General features: G+C 42.3%; 1 long non-coding RNA gene and 1 pseudogene across 1 annotated transcript in view; one reads left to right on the forward strand and one right to left on the reverse strand.

The window, feature by feature from the left end:
• Positions 1-439: 439 nt before the first annotated feature.
• Positions 440-1,320, reverse strand: LOC116098256 (annotated as a pseudogene).
• Positions 1,321-4,908: 3,588 nt separating this feature from the next.
• LOC116098257 overlaps positions 4,909-5,927 on the forward strand; it is a 1,923-nt gene continuing 904 nt past the window's right edge. Inside the window, exon 1 of the long non-coding RNA XR_004121758.1 lies at positions 4,909-5,003. This is a non-coding gene — a long non-coding RNA (uncharacterized LOC116098257). The remainder of the gene's footprint in view (positions 5,004-5,927) is intronic.

Below are 5,927 nucleotides of genomic sequence, written 5' to 3' on the forward strand. Positions count from 1 at the left end.
TTGGAGTCAGAGAGACAAATATCTCATTTTATCACATATACAGTATCTAGGTTGAAGTAAAGACCTAAAAAGAAGGAAAAAGGGGAAGGAGCCAGAGAGGGCAATGGGGAAAGAAAGACAAAAGTACTGCTAGTTGTCTCTCAAGTACAAAATCTAGATTTAGATAAACATGCATGTGCGCTTGAAGTAGGACACTTGAGGGGGGAAGGGGCACCAGGGGACCAGTAAGGAGATGAGCTAAGTATGATATCAATGTATTAAAACTTTCATAATAGAATCCATTGTTTTGAACACTAAAAAAATAAAAAAAAAAGCCTCATTGAGCTATACCTTAAGGTAAATACATTGTGTCCTATGTAAATTAGGTTTTAATGAAGTTGTTGTTGTTGTTGTTGTTTTTAACAGACTTAATTCATTTATTTTTGTCATATAAATATCCTTATGTGGTAGCCACAGCTGGATCCTGGGTCCTCTGAACAGAGACTCTGGTGTGGGTTTTCACAAGATGATCAGTGAATTCCTGGTAAGGAGACTTGGTGAACACAGTTTCTTTCCAGAGGTCAGGGGTCAGGTAGCTATAGGTCTTGGAGATGGCATCGAAGAAGGCCTTGGCAAAGCTGCCCAGGGTGGCAGTGCAGCCTATGACTGAAGTGTAGCAGTCATCTATACCAGCCATCACCAAGAGCTTCTTGGGCACAGGAGCAGAGAGAATGCCAGTGCCTCTGGGGGCAGGGATGAGACGCACCAGCACAGAGCCACAGCCGCCTGTCACCTTTCATGAAACAGTGTGGGGCTTGCCAATATTGTTCCCCCAGTAGCCTCTCTGCACAGGGACGATGGAAAGCTTGGCCAAGATGATGGCCCCTCGGATGGCAGTGGCCATCCTTGGAGTACTTAACACCAAGACCAACGTGACCATTGTAGTCCCCAGTAGCGACGAATGCCTTGAACCTGGTCTGCTGGCCAGCCCGAGTCTGATTCTGCACTGGCCTGAGTTTCAGAACCTCCTCCTTTAGGGATGCACCCAGAAAAAAGTCAATGATCTCAGACTCCTTAATGGGCAGGAAGAACAGGTAGATCTCCTCCAAAGACTTTATCTTCATGTCCTTAACCAGGCGGCCGAGCTTGGTGACAGGGATCCACTCTTTGTCTTCAGCTTTACCTCCGCGAGTCCCATGGCCTCGACCAAGGCCATGGCCTCGACCAAGGCCTCTAAGACCACTGCCGAATCCTCTGCAGAAGGATTCTCCACAGCTTCCTCCTAATCCTGGGCCCCCCAGGACCTCCGGGCCCTTCCGCTGCACCGGCGTCATCTGCCATTTGGTGTTTTCCTGGAGAAAAAGAAGCATGAAATTGGCTTTACACATATGTATATTCATACACGTCTAGGGGAAAGTTATTTGCTTTCTGTCTATATAGGTTTGGTATCATATCTCTTTAGTTGGCTAGTTAGTTGATTAGTTTGTTAGTTTAAGGCAGGATCTCACTACGTCACCTTGTCTGGATGGGAACTCTCTATAGCCAGAATGGCTTCAAATTCACAGAGCTCCATCTTCCTCTGCTTCCTGTGTACTGGGATTAAAGGCCTGCGCCACCCTGCTGGTATCCTACCTCTCTTTAAAGTTTCTTTTGTTGACATTCTACTGCCTCCTTTCCTAGTCTTTTGTAGGCTTTCTGTTTTCATACTACATGACAAACACAGATCAAGATGACAGCCTCTAAATGTGATAACTTTAGCTGTACAAGATGTAAACTACATACATTCCATGAATCAGTGCTACAGCTGAGAAAAGTATATGCCATCCCATTGGAGACCCCGAGGATCTGCACCCTTCCAGTTCATAGTAATACTTTAATGTATACATTAACCACTTGTCACATACACAGACCTTTCATACCTCTCCTAGTCTGAACACAAGCCTGCTCCTGTATGTAGACATCACTGAAGGGAGGCAGAAAGATGCTTGGAGTGAAACTCAGCAAATCTCACTGGTTTTGCTTCTCTAAAAGCAGTTTGTGTTGAAGACTAAGACTGTTTAAAAACCTGACTTACGATTCAGAGGCCAAAGGTGTGTTACTTTAGCAATAGTCTCCATGAAGGGTTTAGGTCTTTATAGAATGTGAAACGGATGCTGACACATTAAACAGCCTGAAACTAAACATTCGTTGTAAGTCACTGCTACTAAGGAATAAAAGAATCGTGCCAGATACCGTTTAGAGTATCACTGGAGACGAAGTTAGTAACCTTTAGCAAGGAGACTCTGAATCAATAGCTGCCTGAGAGTTTGCGGCTGCACAGACTTAAGTGGAAATTGACCAGGAAGCCATGTATGAGACATACAGAAAGAATATTTAAACCAGATTGAGGGGAAAAAATTAAGATTCATTATAAAGCTTCCCAAAAGTAGAATTAGAGTAATAACTTCTTCGATTTCCTTAGAAAAGTTAACCAATATTTATGAAAGTGGAACCAATTTAAAGAATTGTGCATTGACAAACCCATGGGCAGGACATTTGGGTGTTTAAACTATGGCTTTGAAAGAGCAGAAAGTAGGTACATCTTAGAAATTCAATGCCAGCTCTTGCATTCATCAACGCTCCATCTATTTCTCCGCTCAGATGTTACAGGGTTATTATTGTCGTACTTATCACATATATAGCCTCTTCAATTGGACTATGGTATATTGATGTACAAAGTTAATCAACAGACTAGATAAGTGATAGGACCACAGGGGGGAAGCCCATTAGAGCTCCTCTCAAGTTCAGTGAGTACTTAATACCCTTGGGAATAGACAGCGGATACAAGAAACAAGGCAAGCTCATTGCTCAGTGAATTCAATATGACCTAAGGGGAATCTTAAGAGTAAATTTATGTTTTAAATGTGTAAGAAGCTTAATCATTAGGAGAATGCCTTTTCTATTCCAAAGAGAATCTTCTCAGCCCATCTCTTCAGTCAATACTGATCAGTTTGCTTTAAAAAAATAGGAAGTAAAAGGGCTCCTGTTAAATCAAGTGATTGATATCTTTTCATATCTGTAAGTTCTGTGTTTAGAACTCCATTCACAGCCTTCTCCCAATCTGTACTAGTGCTCCTGTCTCAGCCTAAGAGTCCATCTTTGCTTCCAGGACTTTTTAACGGTTTAGGTTGTTCATGTTTTATACTCATTTCCCATACTGAAAATAAGCAACAGGGTCACCAAACACAGAAGACACTATTAAAGTATGAACACAATCAGGTTTAAAGCAACTTAGGTGCGCAGTTCTGAAGGGAATACTATGTCTACCAACACCGATATCCCCTTCTACTGCTTCAACATATGTATTTAAAACCTGTTGGTAAAGAAAGACTGACTTTTTACAACCATGTTCTGTTTATTCCCCTTCCCTAGCCTTGTAAATATATCAACCTGAAGTCAGGGAATACAGCTTGTAAATTTTCAAGATAGTGACTATTTAATTTTAGATTCAAGGTCCAACACCCATTGAACCTTCCTGTAGGAATAATCCAGCGACATCACCGTGAAGAATTTCTCACTTTTTATTGTCTTGTTCAGAAGCCATAAATATAAACCACTATTTTAAACATAATCCAAAACATGTATGACTTTTATAAAGATAACACCATGTTCAATAGTGACTTTTGTGACTCAACAAGACTTAATTGAGGGACAATGCTATGGCACATCTCTCCCAGGTATAATAAGAACCATAACTACAGTCAACTCTTTATGGCTGTTCTCTGTTCAAATCACATTCAACTCACTAAATTCTCTGACTAATACTGTTGTCTTCACTCAGCATGGAGAAACTGAGGCAGAAAAAATAATGAACTTTGACCTTTAAAATACAAACAACAACAACGACAACAAAATCTCACAATTTCCACACATGCAATGGAGTGAGCCAAAGGAGGAGGAGGAAAAGGAGGAGGGAAAAAAAGAGACAAAAGTCCTAAAGCATGACACTGTGGATATCCTTCAGCTATAAAGACCCATTAGATTGAAAGCAGAGACTACATCAACAGATGGATAGAAAAAAAGCAATATTTTTCAATGTCCAACCACAGGACTTAGAAAAAACTTTCTGATGGTGAGTCTATAAGAGTCTGTGGGACAGGAGAAAAGAAAGTTCCTAAAGAGGATGAGGTACCATAAGAGAGATGACGGAGTTTTAGAATCACTTCGTGGTGGCACGTCATACTGCTGAAAGATGCTCTTCACCAAAGAGCAACTTGAAACACAGACTCAGCCTCCTGAATGGTGGGCAAGCCGAAGGTGATGGATTTTCTAGTTATGTGCATTTTCTTTAGCGGATACTAAGCCTGGCACTGTAGATGTGGTATGGCGTGGAATTAGGACTAGGACCAAGTCTTCTTCACAGGCCTGGAACCTGAGTCTCCCATTGGATCTCACATCACATGGTCCCAAAAGGTGAAGCTAAGATTCACACCCCTGGCTTGTCAGATTACAAAGTTCTCAGTATTTTTTCACCGTTCAACCACCACCACAGAAGTCCCCAACACCAAGAAGGGCAGAGACAACTGTCCACCATGAGTTTCCATTCTCAATCTGCTGATATAGACATTTGGGCCTTAGGAAACTACTCTTTAATAGTTCACCTTATATCTTCACCTTTATCCTTTAGCATTTTAGTTTTTCCAAGCAAACTGGAATCTAGGAACAGTAGCTTAACTCAGTTTTCCCAGCAAACAATGTGGCGGGGGGGGGGGGGGGGGGGGGGGGGGGGAGAAGGGCAGGGGAGGAGGAAAAAACGACCTTGTTCTTGGGACCAGAGCTGCTTACAGACCTTCCCTGCCCGGAGGAGGGAAGTACTATTTAAAAAAAAAATCAGCTCAGTTTCTACTGCCTAATCGTTTTCTTATCGCCGAATATTGCATATTTACACAGGTGCTCCTCTGCCTTAATTGTTTGGAAGCAGTCAGTCCCTAGAAGCAACGTGAAGTGATTCACTTCAGAGATGCAGTCCAGCTGGGGTCTGACAGGTAAAGAATTACCACTAATGAAAGCCCAAATGAAGTCAGGTTCTTCAAAGTCAGCTGGGGGAGACGGAACGAGGGTTATTAATGAACTGTTAGGAATAAGGGGAGAAATGACAGCCCATGCACTTGAATCTTACATGAAAACAAGAAAGTCAGGTGCCATATGTATCACAGCACAAGGCCCCCTGCCCGGGGTCCCTTATGCTCCCTGCAGGCTGATTAACTGGAACGTCTGAGAGGTCTCTCTGGATCTGTAAATCTCAGCTGGGCCTTGAGTTATGTCCTCTCTCGTTCTCTGAGGATACAATTGCTGGATTTCAATTTCCAGTATTCAGATGGGCATGAAGAGACAGCATTATTTACATTGACGCTGTATCAGTAAAACATGGTTGAAATTATAAAGGGTGCATACGTTTACACCTGGAAAGCAAATTATATGCCAAGAATACTTCTGAAGCAAGCACACTTAGCAGGGAAACTATCCATCCCTTAGGAGCCAGTAGATTTTACTAGAAATTCCCATGGGGTTATTATGAATGATAACTTCCCCGCAGGCTTGTGACCCTCCATGAAGGACTCAAGAGCTCAGGACACATCTGTTTAAAAGTCAGACTGTGCCAGCTACAGAACGCCTTGTGACTTTTTTTTTTTAAAGTCATTTTTCAATTTCCTGGTAATGAACAAAGCAGGTCTGATAATTTTCAATAATATACTCAGGACATGTGGGGTGAAAGGCTGTAACTTTCAAGCTCTTGACACAGATATCTCGTTCAGTTAGCAAAGAAAGCGATGCCTGCAAATGCCTTCTATGCTTCAGGACTAGTCAGGGGAGGTGTATCAGCCCCAAGGCCATATTTTGACTGGTTTTCATCAATTTGACTCACATAGTCTCTCTCTCTCTCTCTCTCTCTCTCTCTCCCTCTCTCT

This window comes from Mastomys coucha, unplaced genomic scaffold (assembly GCF_008632895.1).
Source record: "Mastomys coucha isolate ucsf_1 unplaced genomic scaffold, UCSF_Mcou_1 pScaffold20, whole genome shotgun sequence".
NCBI lineage: Eukaryota > Metazoa > Chordata > Mammalia > Rodentia > Muridae > Mastomys > Mastomys coucha.